The sequence below is a fragment of the Miniopterus schreibersii genome (assembly GCF_964146895.1).
Source record: "Miniopterus schreibersii genome assembly, chromosome: 8".
Taxonomy (NCBI): domain Eukaryota; kingdom Metazoa; phylum Chordata; class Mammalia; order Chiroptera; family Miniopteridae; genus Miniopterus; species Miniopterus schreibersii.
Window position 1 is genome coordinate 15,092,208 of NC_138109.1, and position 22,364 is coordinate 15,114,571.

General features: G+C 37.5%; 1 protein-coding gene across 1 annotated transcript in view; it reads right to left on the reverse strand.

Annotated features, from left to right (window-relative positions):
• The window catches only part of WASF2 (WASP family member 2), a 67,494-nt gene that overhangs the window by 38,494 nt on the left and 6,636 nt on the right, over window positions 1-22,364 (reverse strand). The gene's annotated exons all lie outside the window — the stretch shown is intronic.

Consider the following 22,364-nt stretch of genomic DNA (forward strand, 5'->3'; position numbering starts at 1 on the left):
AAACTTTAAGTTTTGCCAATTTGATGTACATAAAACAGTATATGCCTATAATTTTAATCTGTATTTCCCTGATTGCTTATGAGGCTGAGCATCCTCAACCCTTTTTGTAGGAACAAGCTACTTTTTATTTTTCTAAAACACTGAGATCAAGTCCCTTATTTCAAAGCCTAGAATGGCTGGGTTCATTCAGAATGCTATCTTCCAATAATTAATCACATGAAGATTGGTCTCTTTTAGCACCAAGGTAAAACTATATGACTAAATCTCAGGCATACTGATACCTAACACAGAGGCAAACCTGAAATCTTTCATCTGAGAATTGAAGGTGAGAGAGATTTCAGAAGGCCTGAGATTGAGACAGGAAAATCAGAGAGGGAATGATCAGGGCAAATATGTGGTATTTAAGGCCTTTCACTATCTGACTCTGACATACTTCTTTAGCCTCCTTTCTGTCCAAACCTTTCCAACACTCCCCGTTTCAGCCACTGTTCACTACAGAGGCCCTCCTGCACTCTCATGCTTCTGTGATTTCATTCAAAACATTTTCTGCTTCCTGGAATATCTTCCTTTTTTTGTTTTTCTCCTTCATTTCTTGAAATTTTATTAATCCTTCCTTGCCCAGTCCAAATGTAATTGCTTCCACAAAGTCATCCTGACCCTGTTCCCCAGAAAGAATTAACCAAGCTCTCCTCTGCTTCAAAACCACATATTATTCCTCTATTATAGCATTCATCCCATATTACAGGTTTTTTGTTTGTTTTGTTTTTTAATCCTCACCCGAGGATTATTTCTTCCATTGCTTTTCAGAGAGAGTGGAAGGGAGGGAGAGAGAAACATTAATGTGAGAGAGACACATCAATTGGTTGCCTCCCACACTCACCCCGACCGGGGCCGGAAATTGTGCCTGCAACCAAGGTATGTATGTGCCCTTGGCCGGAACTGAACCCAGGACCCTTTAGTCCACGGGCTGACGCTCTAACCACTGAGCCAAACTGGCTAGGGCCCATGTTACAGTTTTAACAGGGATAGAATGTAAGCTCTTTGAGGGAAGGTACTATCTTTTAAATCCTGAGGTGCTAAGCAGCATTTCTGTCACCCATCAATCCTTTATAAAATACTGGATTAGTGGACAGAAAGATGAAGGGGGTAAAATCTCTAAACAATAAAAAGTTCCTTTCTGACTCTTGCTGACTATGAAGAAAACAAATCAGAGAAAACGCAAGGAAGGAGAAAGGGACTAGGAGATAATAAAGAATAAAATGTGACAATTAGGCCCCCTTAATAGAGACGCATGTTAGGAAGGGCAGGAAGTGAAAATGTAAACTATAGTCACTTTCTTTTTATTTAAAATGTTTTTATTGCTCTTGGTTTTTTTTAAGAGGGAGGAAGTGAGAGGGGGAGAAAGAGAAACATCTCTTAGCGCCTCCTACCAAGGATCAAGCCCAGGCATGTGCCCTGACGGAGAATCAAACCAGCAACCTTTTGGTGCACAGAACAACGCTCAACCAACTCAGCCACACCTGCCAGGGTCATACAGTCACTTTCTTAATGGGAGACAATAACCTGAAAAAAGTGGAATTTATAACTGATTCTAAAACCTTAGCCTGCACCTTAAAATTCATCTGGGAATTATTTGGGTATGGTGTTTTTTGTAGGAGAAGTTGCTTAACTACAACTTCAATTTACTTAAGTTAAAGGTTTTCAAATTTTTCTTGTGTCATCTTGGTAAGTTATCTTTTGTTACTAGTTTGTCCATTTATCCAAATTTTAAAATAAACTGACATAGTAACCATAGTATTCCTTAAATTGATTAGCAAAAAATTGTTATGAAAACAAAATGACTAGAAGAATGAAATAATGGCAGAGAAAAGAATTCAAAGGGGGGGGGGTAGGGAAGTGGAAAAAGATTAACCAAAGAACTTATATGTATATACTTATAGCCCAGGGACACAGACAATAGTGAGGTGAAGGTCTGGGGTGGAGCAGGGGCTGGGTGGAGGGAGGTGAAGCTGGGCAAAATGGGGGACATCTTTAACACTCTCAACAATAAAAGATAAATTAAAAAAATAATCCAAGACACAAAATTTTGAGATTCCACAATATTGCAACATTTTCATGTTTCTTTGTGTTCCTAGAATATAAGCTTCTTTAGAACAGGAGATCATGTTTAGCATAATCATTTGTATATAATGTGTTGTTCTCAAAAGGATTTGTTGATTTCCTATATCAAATAAAAAACACAAAACTGATAATAGGTATTTTATTATTTTAATAGTTGATTTTGATTACTACATGGTTGACCTGAGTGACATTTGCAGTTGTCTTTGAAATATTTTTTTTTTAAGTAAAATATTAGTTTCAGAGGCCATTCTCATTCATTAAATCAGATGTAAAAAATTTTTGCCCGTTAAAATGGAGCAATACACTGAATTTTAAATAAAGAAAATCAGCAGATAAAATAAATTCAACAACTTCAAAATAAAATTAAAATGTAATTATTATTAAGACTTGTTACTATGAAAGCATATTGGATTTAAGAAAAAGAAGTTATTTTAATGATTTAAAAAGAACAAGTTAAGCCAGTCATTTATTTTATCCACTCCTTCCCCAATCCTTAATATCACAGTAGTTAACTGGAAGGGAAACTGATTTAAATTCCAGTGTCCTTGTCCTAATACCACCCTCTTCCGTCCTAGTGGATTATGTACTTGGTTAAATACATTCTGTATGAGGAAGGAGAAGCAAAGAGGCAATGTGATCTTTAAATATCTAGAGCAGATTGTCGTAGAATAATCTGGAAAGCTTTTTTAGAGACCGACCAAAAAATACTGTTCCTCTATCAGTGAAAGTCAATATCTTTAATTGGACACAGCTCCAGGAGAGTACAATTTCAAATAAGTATGATTAGAAGAACGACAATGGACACTACCTGGGCAATAGGTCAAGGAGAGAGCACACACGCCTGGTATAATTCTTTTTAATAAACATTAACAGCCTCCAGTTACCATACAGGAAGGTTTTCCCAAATATCTGTGGGAAGCTGACAATAGAAATAGTTCTCTGCCAATCCAGTAATACAGATGCATTTTACCAGCTCCTCTCCTTGTAGAAATCATGTTAATAAAGATGTTTTGGGATTTATGATATTAAATGACAATGTTTTTAAAAACTGGACAAGTGCCCTAGCTGGTATGGCTCCATGGTTAAAGCCAATCAATATCTCTCACATCGATGTTTCTCTCTCTCCCTCTTTCTCCCTTCCACTCTCTCTGAAAAGCAATGGAAAAAATATCCTCGAGTGAGGATTAAAAATAAATAAATAAATAAATAAATAAATAAATAAATACTGGACAAGTGTTACAGAAATTTCTGTTGGTATTTTTCAAACTTGGAGGAAATGGAATTTGACAGAGTATTTCCCAAGTGATCTGGAAGGAAGCAAAAGAATTAACAAAACTGAGAGGAGAAAATATGAAAACACATCAGGTGAAGGCTTATTGTTGACAGGAAAAAAAAGTGTCTGTATTGTGTAAATAAGAATTCATGGTAAACACAATTCAATTATAATGAAGCAATTATCATGTCTTAATTATATTTGTTAAAACTGGACTCTACCAAGAAGAGTATCCTTTTAGTATGTCCATCCATCTTGATTTACATCAATTGTTTCAGGGTAATAAATAGTACTGCCTTTTACTCTTAAAAGTGAACTGGTTAGCCCTAGCCGGTGTGGCCCAGTTATTTGGAGCATCGTCCCGTACACCTAAAGGCCACAGGTTTGATTCCCAGTCAGTGCACATACCTAGGTCGCAGGTTCAATCCTCGGCCGGGGGAGGGAGGGGGGAGGGCGTAGGGGAGGCAACCGATCAATGTTTCTCTCTCTCCCCCTCTCCCTTCCTCTTAAAATCAATTTTTTAAAAAAGTGAGCTGGTTTATACAATAAGTTATATGAACACCCACCCTGACCAGTGTGGCTAAATGGTTAGAGCCACAGTTGGCCGGCACACCGAAGGGTCATAGGTTCAATTCCCAGTCATGAGCACATACCTGGGTTGCAGGCTGATCCCTAGCCCATCGGGGCACATGCATGAGGCAACCCATCAGTGTCTCTCTCACACTGATGTTTCTCTCTCTCCCCCCAACCCCCACTCTCTAAAAAAAAAAATCAATGGAAAAATATCCTCAGGTGAGGATTAACAACAAAAAATTATATGCACACCCTATCCTTGAAGAACCAGGAGGCAGAGCTGCTAAAACAGCCCAATGTTCAGAATCTAATCAAAGACTCAATAATTTAACATTCAGTATAGATTTATCTCATTTATCTAGCATCATGAACAGAAGAGCAGAATAGCACTGTGATTAAGAACATGGCTACCGCAGTTGGTTAGAGCGTCTTCCCAATACATCAAGGTTGCAGGTTTGATCCCCAGTCAGGGCACATACAAGAATCAACCAATGAATGCATAAATGGAATAACGAATAGATGTTTCTTCTCTCTCTCTTCCACTATCTCTCTAAAATCAATTTTAAAAAAAAGAATCATCGTCAATGGAAGACTTTAAAAAAAGAACATCATAGCTTCTGGACCAAATGGCCTGAGTTCAAATCTCAGCCCTGCTATGTAAACTCTAGCTGTGTAACCTCAGGACATTTTTTGTTTTACTTTTATTTTGAAACAATTCTAAATTTGCAAGAAAAGAACTCCCCAATGCTCTTCACCAAGGTTCACCAATTAACATTTTGCCACTTTTACTTTCTTTGTTTACAGACACACAATTTTCTTACTAATTTTTAAACCAGTTGATAATAGGTTGCAGATATGGTGCCCATATCTTTAAATACTTCAGAGAGTCAAAGTTAACTCTTAAGAACAAACTATAGTACAATTATTATATTATGAAATTTAACAATGATACAATATTGTCATCTAACAAAAAGTCCATATCTAAATTCTACCAGTGTTCCAATGATGCTCTTTACAGGATTTTTTCCCTCAACCCAGGATCGTGAGCAGGTTTCTTAATCTCTTTGTATATCAGTTTCCCCATCTGTAAAATGGAGATTAATAACAGTACCTACCTCCTGGGATACTGGGAAAAATAGAAGTGTAAATAGACATAAAGAATGTAGAACAGTTGCTGTCATTTAGTGCAGTTGTTAGCTGCTATTAGGGAATGAGAGACTCCACATAAGGTAAAATTGTCAGATAATGGAAATAACTCTTTAGACACTATACTTTTTGAAGTCATTTAATGAAAATCTCTGTAAAATATATTGTGCATATCCATTATTTCTTAAACAGAATATATGAATCATAATTTAACCTTTTCCTGGTAACTCAGGGTCTTCACATCAGCAGTGGTACTATGCTATAAAATTGTGATGCTGCCTGGCTGGCGTAGCTCAGTGGTTGAGCACTGACCTATGGTCAAGGAGATGGAGGTTCAATTCCTGGTCAGGGCACATTGCCTGGGTTGCGGGCTTGATTCCCAGCAGGGGGCGCGCAGGAGGCACCCAATCAATGACTCTCATCACTGATGTTTCTCTCTTTCTCTCCCTTTCCCTTCCTCTCTCTGAAATCAATAAAATATATTTTAAAAAAAAACAAAAAACTGCAATGCTGTCAGAGGCTCCTGAGGTGTGAGGGTTATATGCCACTGTAGTAAAATGGCTGTAAAGTTCTGGACAGACATCTTAAATCTCCTCCTTCTGCTGTCATGCTTCTGATCAATAGAATGTATTAATGCACCTAGTGCACCTAATCTAAATTATTCTAATAATTAGCTTAGGGTCATACAAAGCTTCTAGTTTAAAAAGCACTTTTGCCCTAGTTGGTTTTGCTCAGTGGTCAGAGCACTGGCCAGCGGACTGAAGGGTCCCAGGTTCAATTCCGGCCAAGGGCACGTACCTTGGTTGCAGGTTCCATCCCTGGCCCCGGTCAGGGTGGGTGCGGGAGGACACCAATTGATGTGTCTCTCTCACATCGATGTTTCTCTCTCTCACTCTCTCTGAAAAGCAACAGGAAAAATATCCTCGGGTGAGGATTAATAAAAAAAATTTTTTTAAAAAGCACTTTCATATAATCTCTCGTTAATTCAGTAAGTATCTACTATATCATTTGATTAGTTAGCTGATTTGAATCTCACAAGAAATCTATGAGGTAAAAAAACATGTATTACTACTCCCAATTTTAATTACCCTATTACAGATGAATAAATTAAAGCTTAGAGGGGTCAAGTGACTTACTTTGGGCCACAGAGCCAACAGGCAACACAAGCAACCCTCACACACTGTTGCTCAATACACAATTATCTCTGAGTGAGGCCTTAAGGTGATATTGCTTTTGAGGTAAAGCGAAAAAGCTTTCTGAAAGCTCTTTGCCACTCAAATGCATTTTCAGTTTACTTTTATTAATTTATTATTATTATAATTTTTAAAAAATCCTCACCAAGGATATGTTTTTCATTGATTTTTTAGAGAGAGTAAGGGAGGGGTGGAGGGAGGGAGGCAGAAGGGGAGAGAAGGAGAGAAGGAGAGGGGGAGAGAGGGAGAGGGGGAGAGAGGGGGAGAGGGAGAGGGAGGGGGAGGGAGAGGGAGAGGGAGAGAGGGGGGGAGAGGGAGGGGGAGAGAGGGGGGGAGAGGAGGAGGGAGAGGGGGGAGAGAGGGGGAGAGAGGGAGGGGGGGGGAGAAAGAGAGAGAAAGAATCAGCTGCCTCCTTACACATGCCCCCAACAGGGACCCAACCTGAAACCTGGGTATGTGCCCTGACCAGGAATTAAACCTGCAACCTTTCGGTGCACAGGACAAAGCTCCAACCAGCTGAGCACACTGGCCAGGACCAGCTTACTGTTAAATGCAAAGAGTTGCCAGATGTCTGATGCTCAGATGCTCTTCCTCTTCACTTCCTCAAATATTCTTTCTAAAATTCTCTGAACTTTGCAGCAATACTTTATTAATACAAACTCCACACATTTGAAACTTGAGATAAATTCAGACCTGAGCTAAAGTTTACCTCTGTACTCTAAGACTGCAGGGGAAAATGCTTAATGAACTACTTTTAAGTATTTCAGGAGTCTAATTTACATACAATTAAAGTTAAATTGCACATCATTCTCAGCTATTCATTAAACCAGGTACAAGGACCTCTACCTAACAAAATAACCTGGTAACACTATTAGCCTAGTTTCAGCTACTGTATGACTCAAAGTAACAGCTGCACCTAAAGAAAAACAATATACAACACTCTCACTAGGATCTACCCCAAATTAGCCCAAATTAATGAGGTCTGATTGTACCTCCAATAATGACCCACAAAACCTATCTTCTCCTGATGGCCTAGCTAGAGTCAAAGCACAAATGCAGTTAACCACCTGTCCTAGAAGGTAGGTAGAGGAAGCAAGACAAAATAGCAATGCCATAGAGCTAAAAGCCAGGCTAGGGTTCTAGGCCAGATTATGCTGCTACATCTATGTGACCTTGGTTAAATCACTCTACTTTTCTAGCTTCCAGTTTCCTCATTTATCAACTGAAGGAGCCAGTAACAATGAGGTCCCCAAATACAATGTCTCACTAAAAGGATCCAGAGACTTTTGGCTAAAGGGCAGGAAATGTACAAGAGAAATCTGGAACATCTTATCATACTAGAAAGCAAGGAACACTATCAAAGACTAGTACAGTTATGTCAAAAGGAATCAGGAGCCAACCTGAAGAGGCTCCCAGCAGTCCAAGATGGTACAAACTGAACATCATAAAGAATACCTTCACTGAATTAAAACATAACGAATATGTTAAAACCCATAAATTCATAACGATGCTTGAAAAAACAACTCACTGATCCCCTTTGGAGTATGTCAGGGAATCAACTTATTTTTAAAATCTGTAAATACAGGAATAAAAGGGAAAGAATCAAGTATTTATCCTGCATTTCCCAAATAAAATCAAACCTCAGGGTAACCACAGAGTTGATAAGGAAAAGTTTTTCTTTTTTTAAGTATTTTAGCTAATAAATGAAGAAAAAGTTATGATTTAGAGTATCATCATTTTGCAAACATCTAATGAAATAAAGGATCTAGATAATTGTTATCCATGACCACTTACAACACAAGAGACATCTGGAAATTAAAAGCCTCTGATGGAAGAATACATCACCACCTATGAAGTGTTACTGCCAAAGCAGGAACCTGATTCAAGTCAAGCCTCTAGAGCTGTGCTTGCCCAATAGGTGGTCACTATCCACATGTGGGTACTGAGCATGTGAAATGTGGCTCGTCTGAATTGACATATGCTGTAACACACACCAAGTCACAAAGATTTAGTATTAAAAAAAAAAAGTGAACTATCTCATTAACAATTTTTATATTATATGTTGAAATGCTAATAGTTTGCAACTATTTTATTAATAAAATATTATTAAAATGAATTTCACCTGTTTCTTCTTACCTTATTTTAATCCTCACCAGAGGATATTTTTTCCATTGCTTTTCAGTGGAAGGGAGGGAGGGAGAGAAACATTGATGATGAGAGAAGAGTCATTGATCAGCTGCCTCCTGCATGCCCCCTGCTGGGGATGGAGCCTGCAACCTGGGCATGTGCCCTGACCCTGAATCGAACTGTGATCTCTTGGATCATAGGTCAATGCTCAACTGCTGAGCTACACAGGCCAGGCTACCTTTCTTTTTTTAAAAAAAAAGATTTTTTTAAACTGATTTTTAGAGAGAAAGGAAGGGGGGGAGAGAGAGAGAAACACTGATCACAAGCCCCCTATGAGAGATCCTGCAACCCGGGTTTGTGCCCTGACCAGAAGTTGAAACAGCAATCCTTCCGTGCACAGGACACCCAATCAAGTCAGCCACGATGGCCCGGCCTCTTCTTGCCTTTTTAATGTACTTACTAGAAAACTTAAATTTCATTTGAGGCATAAATGTTTCTATCAGACAATGCCGCTTTATTTGTAACTACAGAACAACTTGCTCCCTTCAACAACAGCAAAATACACAGGGGGGGAAAAGAGGGAAGAGAAGCTAATGATTAAGAGACTTAGGAGCCAAATCAATGTATGGTATGGACTGTTTTTGGAACCTGATTCAAATAAATCAAATGTTTAGAGATAAAAGAAGACAGGAATGAAGGGAGAAAGGGAGAAAGAAAAAGCAACTGTGGAAATTTGAACATTAACTGAATATTTGATGAGGTACTATTTCTGGCTTTTTGTTGTTTTTTTTTAAATAGTACTTAACTTTTATCTTTTAGAGCTACATACTGAAATTATTTACAATATAAATGATAAGAAGTCTGGGACTTGTTTCAAAAGTTCCATGAGGGTGAGGGACCAGGTGGTGGTACAGATGAAATAAAAGTTGATAACTATGGAAGATGAGTGATGGGCATATAGTTCATTATGTAACCCTCTCTAAATTTTTATTTGTATATGTTTGAAATTTTCTATAATTTTATTTTAATTTTATTTTTAAATATGTTTTTATTGATTTCAGAGAGGGAAAGGGAGAGGGATAGAGAGATTAGACACATGGATGAGCTGCCTCCTGCATACCCCCTATTGGGGATAGAGACCACAACCTGGGCATGTGCTCTGACCGGAAATCGAACTGGCGACCTCTTGGGTCATAGGTCCACTCTCAACCATTAAGCCCCCCACCCAGGCTCTAAAACTTTTTAATTAAAAAAAATTTATCTATAAGGACACTTTCAGGTCTTGAATCTACAAAAAATCTATGAAAATAAATCATGGGGTTGGTTAGTATCTCAAAAGATTATTTAATCTAGTTTTCTGCCTCCAGGAACATTATCTGCAACATTATCTCACTCAACAAATATTTATTAACTACTAAGTATAAAGGCCCTAGAATTGTAGAAGATGTAATTTCTGTTTAAAAGTTTAATCATATAGGAGAGATGAGAAAAGTACATAAATATAAAACAAAGTAAAACATGATAAAGTTATGGTTTACTTCTGGTTAAGTAATCATTCAGGAGTGTCATAAAACTGGGCATTAAAAATAGGTAGGAGATGCTCTAGTCAGTTTGGCTCAGTGGTTAGCGAGTTGGCCCTCAGACTGAAGGGGTCTCCGGTTTGATTCCTGGTCAAGGGCACGTACCTGGGTTGCAGGCTCAGCCACTAGCCCTGGTCAGGGTGCATATGAGAGGCAACCAATTGATGTGTCTCTCTTGCATTCATGTTCCTAAATCAATGTTTCTCTTTCTCTCCCCCTCCTTCCTCCCTTCCACTCTATCTAAAAAATCAATGGAAAAATATCCTCGGGTGAGGATTAACAAAAGGGCAGGAGGCCATGGCTGATGTTGCTCAGTGGTTAGGGCGCTGGCCCATGCACCAAAGGGTCGTGGGTACGATTCCTGGTCATAGGTATTTGCCTGGGTTGTGGGTTCAATCCCTGGCCCGGGGTCTGGGTGTGTGGGGGAGGAAACCAATTGATGTGTCTGTCTCACATCAATGTTTCTAAATCAATGCCCCCCCACACACTCTCTAAAAATCAATGGAAAAAATATCTTCTGGTGAGGAGTAACAACAAAAAAATGATTAAAAAAAAAAAAAAAAAAAAAGATAGGCAGGAGCCCTAGCCAGTGTGGCTCAGTTGGTTGGAACATCATCCCATACACAGAAAGGTCACGGGTTCAATTCCTGGTCAGGGTACATACCCAGGTTGTCAGTTCAATCCTAGGTCAGGGTGTGTGCAGGAGGCAACCAACCAATCTTTCTTTCTTTCTCTTTCTCTCTCTCTTTCTCTCTCTCTCTCTCTCCCCCCCCTCCCTCTCTTCCTCCCTCCCACCCTTCTTCTCCCTCTTTCTCTCCCTTCCTCTCTCTGAAATCAATGGAAACTTATCCTCAGGTGAGGATTAAAAAAAAAAAAAAGGCAGGATTAAGGCATGCAGAGACAAGGAGTATCAAATTGAAGGTGGACAGACTGTGTGAGCAAAAAATATAATAAGATATTTCTGGGGAACAAAGACGAGTATAGTATTGCAAAAGTAGTGGGAAGCAAGGCTGGAAAAACAAGCTGGGCCAGATCACAGAATCTTAAATATCAGGCTGAGTCTGTACTTTAGTCATTAAATGATAAGAGTAACACAAATGGAGTCACAGATTATAGAACATCTAGGAAGATGCTATACATCTCACTTAAGCACAGACAGAATGGAGCTGGGAAGGGAGACTGCAAGTAGGGACAATAGTCAAGGCAAAAGGTAACAAAGGATATGAATTGGAGTACTGGGAGAAAAAGACAGGGAGGGACCGGAGAGTGTCTTGGCATGAAAAGAGATAGGGTGTTCAGGGAAGTCAACAGTAACTAAGGCCTTACATCTGAATGATCTGGGAAAATAGTGGAGCCAATGTTTGGTATGTTGGCAGTCCTATACCAGTCCTCACTGACTGAATGAATAAAATATGTGAGTCAGGATAAAGGGTAGCAAGTCATGGAAAACGGGGGTGGGCAGAAGATAAGCCTAACCTTTACATTTTAACCTATGAGGAAGCCAAGGACCTGAAGGAAAATGCTGCCCAAGTGTGCTAAGCATCTTTCTTAGAAAAGTAAAGTTTCCATCATTAAAAACTGTATAAAAGGTATAAAATCCATCCGTAAAACCTGTAAACATGTCTCTCAAGCAAGGAGGAGACAAGCTGTACCAATCTTACCACTAGTTCCCAAAAGCAAACAGTCCACAAAAAGCTGGAGATGCAAAAGGAGATATTCAGGTGGCGTGATCCAGTGAGAATTCTGGTACCATTGTATGTAAACTGTAATAGAAAATTTACTTTTAAATTTTTTATTTTTTTAAAGAATTCTAGGACTGGGATTCAGGGGTGGAAATACAGATTTAGGAGTTATTACATGGAAGTTGTAGTTGAAGACATGAAAGAGTAGATGACCTCCCAAAACAAAAGCACAAACAGAGGCAAGGTCAGAGGACAACTTGGAAACTGACAAAGAAGAAAGCATCAAGGAAGGTAGAAGGAGAATCAGACCAATGCTTTGTCCTAAAAGCTAAGAAAATAGTTTCCAGAAGAAAGGCATGCTCAATTCTTGTCTTCCTCCCTAACCCACATATCTAATCTATCATCAAAATATATACAAAATACATCCACTTTCAACTTCTTTTTCCATTAACCTAGTCAAAGTCTCTACCATTACCTGGTCTTCTACAATAGCCTTCTGTTACCTCAATCAATTTCTGGCCCCAGATAATCCACTTTGTTTGCAACAACTAGATAAATCTTTTAAAAATGGAAATCATATCATATACACCCTCCTCACTCCCCACCCTGATTAAAATTTATTTTTTTGTTAATCCTTACCCGAGGATATTTTTCCATTGATTTTTAAAGATTGGAAGGAAGGGAGGGGGGAAGAGAGAGGGAGAGAGAGGGAGAGAAACATCAATGTGAAAGAGACACATCGATTGTTGCCTCCTGCACATGCCCTGACCGGGGCCAGGGACTGAACCTGCAACCCAGGTATATACCCTTGACCGGGAATTGGACCCTCTACCCTTTAGTTTGTAAGCGGATGGTCTAATCACTAAGCCACACCAGAAAGGGCTTAAAACTCTTTAAAGCGGCTGAATATTTAAAGATAATGGGGTGTGAAAATGCTGATTTTATTACGTTCCAATGGGGAAATACTTGTATTTGAAAGACATATGATGAAATATTTACTAATAAAATGAAGTCTGAGATCTGCTTGAAAAATAATGAAGGCAAACATGTCTGAACTTATTCTATGAGTCCAGTGTTACTCTGATATCAAAACCAGATAATGACTTTCCCCCAAAAATAAGGATCAGGAACAAGACTACGATGTCCACCCTCATCACTTCTCTTTAATACTATACTGGAGGTTTTAGCCAAGGCAATAAGGCAAGAAAAAGAAATAAAAGCTATGAGATGGAAAATGAAGAAGTAAAATTCTATTTGCAGATAACATGATCCTGCATATAGATAAATGCTAAGAAATCTACACACAAAAAACCTGTTAGAACCAAAGCAGCAGAATACGAGATCAATATACAAAAATCAATTGTATTTCTATGCACTAGCAATGAACAATCCAAAAATGAAATTAAGAAAACAATTCCATTTACAATAATATCAAAAACAATAAAATACTTAGGAGTAAATTTAACAAAAAGACTTGTACACTAAAGACTACAAAACATAGAAAAAATTTAAACACCTAACTAAATGAAAAAACATCCCCATATTAATGGACTGAAAAACTTAATATTGTTAAGATGGCAATACTTCCCAAATTAATCTACATGTTCAATGAAAACCTTCCAAAATCCCTGCTGATTTTTCCTTTTTGCAGAAATTGACAAGCTGAGCCTAATTTTATATGGAAGTACAAGGAACTCAGCATAGTCAAAATAATACGGAAAAAGAAGAAAGTTGACAGGCTCACACTTTTTGGTTTCAAAACTTACAACAGAGCTACAGTAATCAAGACTGTGTGGTACTGGCATAAGAAAAGACATTTAGATCAATGGACTAGAAACAAACCCATACATTTAGGGTCAATTGATCTTTGACAAGGATGCAAATGTAATGGAGAATGAACTGTCTTTTCAACAAACGGTGCTGGGACATCTGAATAACCACACACAAAAGAATAAAGTTGGACCCTTACCTAATACCACACACAAAAATTAACTCAAAAGGAATCAAAGGTCTAAAAATGCAAAACTATTAGAAGAAAACATAGGTGTAAATCCTTGCAATCTTAGATTAGGTGAGAATTTTTTAGATATGACACCTAAAAGCACAAACGACCAAAAAAAAAGATAAATTGTACTTCATCAAAATTAAAAACTTTTGGCCGGGCCGGGCGTGGCTCAGCGGTTAAGCGTCAACCTAGGATCCAGGCAATCAGGGTTCGATTCCCGGTCAGGGCACATGCCCGGGTTGCGGGCTGCAGCCGATCAATGACTCTCTCATCATTGATATTTCTAGCTCTCTCTCTCCCTCTCCTTTCCTCTTCTCTGAAATCAATAAAGATATATTAAAAAAAAAAAAAATTAAAAACTTTTGTGGTTTAAAGGTCACAATCAAGAAAGTGTAAAGTGCCCGGCTGGGCGTGGCTCAGCGGTTGAGTGTCGACCTGGGATCCAGGCGATCAGGGTTCAATTCCCAGTCGGGGCACATGCCCGGTTGCAGGCTCGATCAATGACTCTCTCCTCAGTGATGTTTCTATCTCTCTCCCTCTCTTTTCCTCTCTCTGAAATCAATAAAGATATATTTAAAAAAAAAAAAGTGGAAAGACAACCTGCAGAAATGGAACAAAATATTTGTATTATCATATCCGGTAAGGGACTTGTACCCAGAATATATAAAAAACTATTACAACTTAATAATAAAAGAACAAATAACCCAATTTAAGAATAAGTAAAACCACCCTGGCGAGCATGGCTCAGTTGGTTGGGCGTCATCCTATGCACCATGAGGTTAGTTCGATTCCCAGTAGGAGGCGTGCAGAAGGCAGCCTATCATTATTGTGCTCTTTCTCCCTCTCCCTTCCTCTCTCTCTAAAATCAATAAAAAAAACATTTTTTAATGTTAAAAAAAAAGAACAGGTAAAGCCATTTAAATAGACACTCTCCAAAGAAGATACACAAATAGCCAACAAACACATGAAAAGATGCTCAACATCATTAGTCATTAGAGAAATACAAAATCAAAACACGAGATATCACTCTGAACCCACGATGACTATAATTAAAAGACAATAAGAAATATTGGTGAGAATGTGGGAAAACTGGCTCATACACTGCTGATGGAAATTTGAAATGGTGCAGTCACTTTGGAAAACAGGTAGTTCCACAAACATAGTGTTATAGGAACCGGCAACTCCACTCATAGATACATACTTACGAAAATTGAAAACATAAGTCCACACAAAAAATGTGAGCATGAATGTTTATACCACAATTATTCATCATAGCCAAAAAGTAGTAACAACCCAAATGTCCATCAACTGATGAAAATATAAATAAATGTGGTACATCCATACACTGGAATATTATTCAGTCATAAAAAGGAATGGAGTAGTAACACATACTTCAATACAGATGAACCTAGAAAATATTATGCTAAATGAAAAGATGCCAATCACAAAAGACAAAATATTTTATTACTGAATTTTTATGAAATGTAATAGGCAAATCCATAGACCCAGAGAGTAAATTAATGGTTGTCTAGGGCAGGGAGAGAGGGGGATAGGAAGTGACTGCTAATAGGTGTGGGGTTTTTTTCTGGGATGATGAAAATGTCTGGAGTTAAACAGTGGTGATGGTTGTTGTACAATCTTGTGACTATACTAAAAAACACTGAACTATATACTTTAAATGGGTAAATTTGTTTGGCATATAAATTATATCTCAGTTTTTAAAATCAAAAAGAAATGTCCATACAAAGACTTGTATGCAAATGTTCATAGCAGCTTTATTTGTAATAGCCCCAAATTGGAAACAACCCAAATGTCCATCAACAGGTAAAAAGATAAACAAATTAGTATCCTTGTAATGGATTATTACTTGGCAATTTCTGATACTTGCAACAACGTGGATGAATCTCAAAATAATTATCCTGAATGAAAGACATGATGACATACTGGTGTCTTTCATTCAGGATAATTATTTTTAGATTCATACTGTACTGAGATTCATACTGAGGACATACTGTATGATTCCATTTATATAAAATTCTAGAAGATACAAACTAATTTCTAGTAATAAAAAGCAGATCAGTGATTGCTTACAAATTGGGGAGGTGGGCAGCGGGGAAGTAGGTAGTGATTACAAAGGGGCAGGAGAAAACATTTAGGGGTCATAGATATGTTCATTATCTTGACTATGGTGGTGGTTTCACTAGTATATACATACATCAACACTTACTAAAGTTTACATTTTAAATATATGTGGTTTATTGTATGCCAATATCTCAATAAAACTGTTATAAAAATAAAATAAAAGCACTGTTAATTCAAGTATTTAAATGGCTAGAGTTCTATAGGTCAAATAATAATTTTAAATAAAAGTTACATTATTGGCCCTGGGTGGGTAGCTCAGTTGGTTAGAGCATGGCCCTGATACGTCAAGGTTGCAGTCAGAGCACATACAAGAAACAACCAATGACTGCATAAGTAAGTGGAAGAAAACTCTCTCTCTCTCTCTCTCTCCCCCCCGCTCCCCTCTCTCCCAAATCAATCAATAATTTATTAAAATTTTAAGTTACATTATTAATGGTAACTATGTGAGGTGATGCATGTGTTAATTCACTTCATTGCAGTAATCATTTCATAAGGTATATATATATCAAATTATCATGCTGTACACCTTAAATATATAAAATTTTTGTTAATTATATCTCAAAAAACAATAAATAAATAAATAAATAAATAAATAAATAAATATTACTATAACTTGAAAAAAATGACAGGGGAAGAGAAAGGGTACTAGAAGAAAAAAGACTGGCCATGAGTTAACAATTGTTGAAGTTAGGAGATAAATACATATTTATAACATTTTCTTTACTTTCATATATGCTTGAAATAGTGCATTAGAAAGTTTGTTTTTAATTCCAAGCATATTTATTTAAAAAAAAAACTTTTCAAAACTACCCATTTTACATAAAAATAAAACTCCTGCCCTAGCCAGTTTGTCTCAGTGGTTGGACGTCGGCCCTCGGACTGAAGGGTCCCGGGTTTGATTCCAGGCAAGGGCATGTACCTCAGTTGCAGTTCGATCCCCGGCCTGTAAGGGGGAATGCGGGAAGCAACTGGTTGATGTGTCTCTCTCACATTGATGTTTCTCTCTCTCTTCCACCCTCACTGAAAAGCAATGGAAAAAATATCCTCAGGTGAGGATTAAAATAAAATAATAAAATAAAATTAAAAAATAAAATAAAATAAAATAAATAAAATAAAATAATAAAATAAAATAATCAGTCCTACAAAGCTTTGAAATACCTTTGCCCTTAAGAGTTCCTTCAACCTTGGAAGTCTCTTTCCTCATCTCTTCATTTGGCTGGTTCCTTTTCATTCTTCAGTTTGGGGTTGTCACCTTCTCAATGAAGCCTTTCCTAACCATCTTAATCTAAGTTCCTGCATTACTCTCTATTACAGCACACTATTTTATTCGCTTCATAACCTATTACAATCTTTCAACATTTAATTTATATGTTTATTTGTTTATTGTCTATCCAAGTGTCCTTAAAGTACACGAGAAGCAAGTAACTTGATTCTCATAGTCACTGAGTTACATTACTTGTACTTTGCACATAGCAGGTACTAAATAAATTTGTTGAATGTTAAACTAAAAACTCAATACTGGACATTATACTATTGTGGATCATTTAATATGACAAAGCCTTACAGAGAACCTACTATTTACAAGACATCAGGTAACACATATGCATACCTGTAATGAGAGGATACATGATATAATGAGAATCAGAATTTTAAAAAAAAAAAACCTCTTCCAAACGCTACTGAAAACAGCAAATAAATATGACTTAAGAAGACCAATCCTCCCCAAGAATTTAGAAACAGAAATAAGAGAGTTCTGATATAGTCCTTTCTCTAGATAAAGATGTATAAACACCCCAAGGATTGATGCTGAATGAAACCTATCACAAGTAACATTTTTAGAAATTATCTAGAAAAACACTAGTGAAATCTTCTCAGTTTGCAGATAACTCTACAGCAATAGCTAGAAGGATGATGGTACAAAAGTTGCATGTTGAGAAACGTGGAAAATAGCTTCCATGTAGACAAAAATAAGGTAATGCAAATGGAAAAACAATCCAAACTATAACTATTAGATGATGAGGTCTAAACTACCTGTTATAATCCAAGTCCCTAGACTTATCCTTACTTAATACAGCTACCAAAAAGCAACAAAATGCTGGCTGTTGTTATGAAAGCTTTGGAAAAACAGAACGCATTATCCTGCCCTTGAACAAACCAAAGTGTATCTGTATCTAGAATAGAATGTGCAGTTGTGGTCGTAATAGTACAAAAAAAGGTAAAATAGCGAAGATCTAGAAAGGTTTTCAAGAAGACCAAAGGACAGAGGAGCTTCTGCATGCATAGGGACTTTTTAAAAATAGAGGTATAGATATATAAAGGACACTTGAGTAGGAAACAGAGGGTGTGAAATAGTAAATAGAGACTGCATAAAATCTTAGAACTTATAAACCAGAAGTCTAAAGAAACAATGAAGTTTTTTTTATTTTTTATTTTAAGCCCAAGTTTTAGAATCAGAAAGAGAAGTTTTGTGTGTGAGAGAGAGAGGGATGGAGGGAGGGAAGGGGAAAGAAAAAAGGGAGGGAGCTTGATGGGTTTTGAATTCTAGTCCCAGTAGGCCTAGAATGTACCATGGGCACATTCCTGAATTTCTTCGAGCCTCACTTTTCTCATCTGTAAACAGTAAGTAATTTTTTAAAACCCTCACCAGAGGAGGATAGTTTTTCATTGATTTTTTGAGGTTGGAAGGGAGAAGGGAAAGGGAGGGAGAGAGCAAGAGAAACATCAACATGATACACATCAACTGGTTGCCTCCCACACTCACCCAGAGGTAGGGCAGGGATCAGACCTGCAACCCAGGTATGTGCCCTTGACCAGGAATCGAACCCTTGACCCTCCAGTGCACAGGCCGACGTTCTAAGCACTGAGCCACTGTGGCGAGGGCAATAACAACTTAACCTGAAGGCTTCGTGTGGGGATGGAGATACAGACACTGCCTGGCACATAGTATACACTTACTACCTAGCAGCTATCGCTTTTATTAGGACCAATAAAAAGTAATAGTTTACTACCCAATCCAGTAAATAAAGTACTAAAACTCATTACTCAGATGGGGAGTACAGAATATAAGAAAAAATAATTCAGCCCTGGCCGGGTGGCTCAGTTAGTTAGAGCATTGTCCTAAGGTTGATATGCCAAGGTTGTGGGTTTGACCTCCGGTCAGGGCATATACAAGAAGCAACCAATGAATGCATAAATAAGTGGAACAATAAATTGATGGCTCCCTCTCTAAGTCAATAAAAATAAATTTAAAAAAAATAATAATTCAAAGATGATCTAGATAAATTCATGGATAACATTTCTGTAAGAAATTCCTAGAAGAAATTATGAATTCTGGGCAACATAGCCCTAAATTTTGAATTTGACATTTTCATCCCTTTCCCCCAAGCAGTAAAATTCTGGGCTACACAGACCAAAATTTTATGGGACCAAAAATGCTATTTCTTAATTTATAACTACAATTGTTAAGTTTTATTGAGCACTGGACTAAGTAAGAATGCCATTTAATCCTTTCAATACCCTTTGTGATATGCTCCATATTTTATAGTAAAATTAAGTCCCCATTTTACAGATGAGAAAGCAAAGGCTAAGAGTCACTGCCCAAAGGTATATACTGAGCTGATAAGGAGAAAAGCCAACATTTGAACCCAAATGGAGGGACTCCAGAATCTATGCTCATAACCACAGAACTACATCGCCTCCTACTCTGCAAGAAATGTTGGGTGTTGGATATACAAGAATGAGGTTAGTGATGAAGGTGTACAGTTCAGTATTCAAAAATGTTGCCTGACAAGGCCAACCCAACCAAGGACACTGCCAGCTACTCAGATTTAGGGTGGCCACAAGCATGAACACTGAAAAAACAAGAACTGATTAATGAGGATGTGACAAACCTAATATAACAAGGGAAGCCTAAAAATCCCTAAACTATGGTTTCAGCTATGGCAAACAAAGCGCAGAGAAAGGGGAAAATACATCAAAATGCTAACTGGTGGGATTATGGGTGATTCTTAGTCTCTGCTTCATATTTAGTATGGCTTTTTTCCCCTTTTTTCTTTCTTTCTTTTTTTTTTACACTCATTTTCAAAATTGGAAAAAGGAAGAAATAAAAATAAATCTGAGGAAACTTTCATTTTTTATTTACTTCTGATTGTGACATTTGTTGCAATGAGCTTGTATTACCTTTGTAATTTCAAAGAGATTTTAAAAACAAATCTAGGCCTGGCAGGGCGTGGCTCAGTGGTTGAGCATTGACCTAGGATCCAGGAGATCGAGGTTCGATTCCTGGTCAGGGCACATGCCCAGGTTGTGGGCTTGATCCCCAGTGGGGGCTGTGCAGGAGGCAGCCGACCAATGACTCTCTCATCATTGATGTTTCAACTCTCTCTCTCTCCCTTCCTCTCTCTGAAATCAATAAAGATATATTTTTTTTAAAAACAAACAAATAAATCTAGGATATTAGAAAAGGGAAATAAATTACATGCAGATACCAAAGCAAAAAAAAAAAAGGATGTAAGAATACGCAAATTAGAAGCTACAGTTTGTTGGAAAAACTCTAGATATGTATCAAAAGACTTGGGTTCATACTGATACACACATCAATGTGGATGAATCTCAAAAACTTCATGATGAACAGAAGAATTCAGACAAAAAAGAGTGCATATTGTGAGTCAGTAACGGGCAAAACTAATATGTGAGGACAGAAATCAGAACAGTGGCTGGCTATAAGACAGTGGGGATTGACTGGAAAGGGTGTGAGGAAACTGAAGGGTTATGAAAATGTTCTATCTCTTGATTGGGGTGTTGGCTACACATGCTTACATTTGTCAAAATTCATCTAATTATATACTTGCATTTTTATGCATTTCACTATATGTAAATTTTACCTTTAAAATCTCATTTAGCCCAACCGGGTGTGGCTCAGCAGTTGAGCATCGACCTAGGATCCAGGAGATCGGGGTTCGATTCCCAGTCACGGCACACGCCCGGGGTTGTGGGTTCCATCCCTAGTCGGGAGCATGCTGGAGGCAGCCAATCAATGACTCTCTCATCATTGATGTTTCTATCTCTCTATCCCTCTCCTTTCTGCTCTCTAAAATCAATTAAGATTTTTTTTTTTTAAATCTCATTTAAAAAAAGATAGGGTTTAATCTCAAATCCGTCATTAGCTGAGTGACTTTAAGGAAGTTACTTAACCTTTCTGAGCCTGTTTATCTATAAAATGTAGCAACTAACATAATTTATCTCAAGTGCTGAAGACTGTAATGGTATAGATCAAAGTGGGAGCACTGTGCTTTGCAAATTATCGCCCAATGAATGCTAAAGGAGCTTTAAAAATAAAGAGGGGGGCGAAGTTGGTCTTATACTTCTCATAATTCCACAGGTGCCTTTGGCATCAGAAATACTACTCCTTAAAGACTATTAGTATTCTTAAAAAGGAAACTTACTTACAGTTCTCAATTGTGAATAGAAGGGAACATTGATGGAATGACATAAGACCTTCTTTTACACAGTTAAACAATTTCTCAAGATATTATTTGAGAGAAAGTTTACAGACTGAGTACTTGCTAGAACAATGGCATTATCAGGGGAGAAAAAGGTCTCAATTCTAAATGCTTGAGTAAAAGAATTGCTCTTGTTACTTTACTATGTCAATTACAAAGTTTAAATGTCACCATCATTTATATGTGTAATATGTATGTGTGCATATACACAAACATATTCACTCAAATTGGAACGAAGCTGAACCACTGCTTCTTCCCAAAAGGTCTTCTACATTCTAAAATTAAGAAACTTAATTCTGTTCAACTGGAATTAATCTTACAACTAAGAGAGTATGTCTCAGACTTTTCAATATTTTACCAAAAAAGAAAAACAGCATGAAATATCACAGGTCATCAATTTCTTTACTAGTGTGTAGAAATCATGAAGAAGATGAAATTTTTCTGAGATACTTTTATATCTGAACATTATTTTGTCTGCAAGCATTCAACAATTCTTGTTTCTATTCTTCTTTTCTAATTCAATTCTGTTTGGTTTCTAAGTTAAGAAGAGTGTTTCATTTACATAAATGGTAACTATTCTGAGATACCATTTATAACTATACATTTGAATTCTCTAGAGTACCATTCATAACTTCTAAGGGAACAGAAAAAAAACCCACTCATTCAACTTCACTTTAATGGTTACTAAGACATGAATGATTATCATGTTATTTGTGGAGGGTTGGCCAAAGGAGAGTAAAGTCCCCTAATGTTACTACTAACTTGTCATTACTTTATGAATACTCAAGGGGACCAAGGACCGCTGCCTTGACCAATCTGCCAATCACAAAAAATACTGAGCTTAGAAAAACATGTCCATTGGCTAAACGTGTTTTTTTTTTAAAAAGATGTTTTTACTGATTTAGAGAGAGGGAGAGGGAAAAGGGGAGGGAGAGGGGGAGAGAGGGAGACAGACAGACACTGATGTGATAGAGAAACATTGATTGGTTGCCTCCTGTACGCATCCTGCTGGGGAACCCAC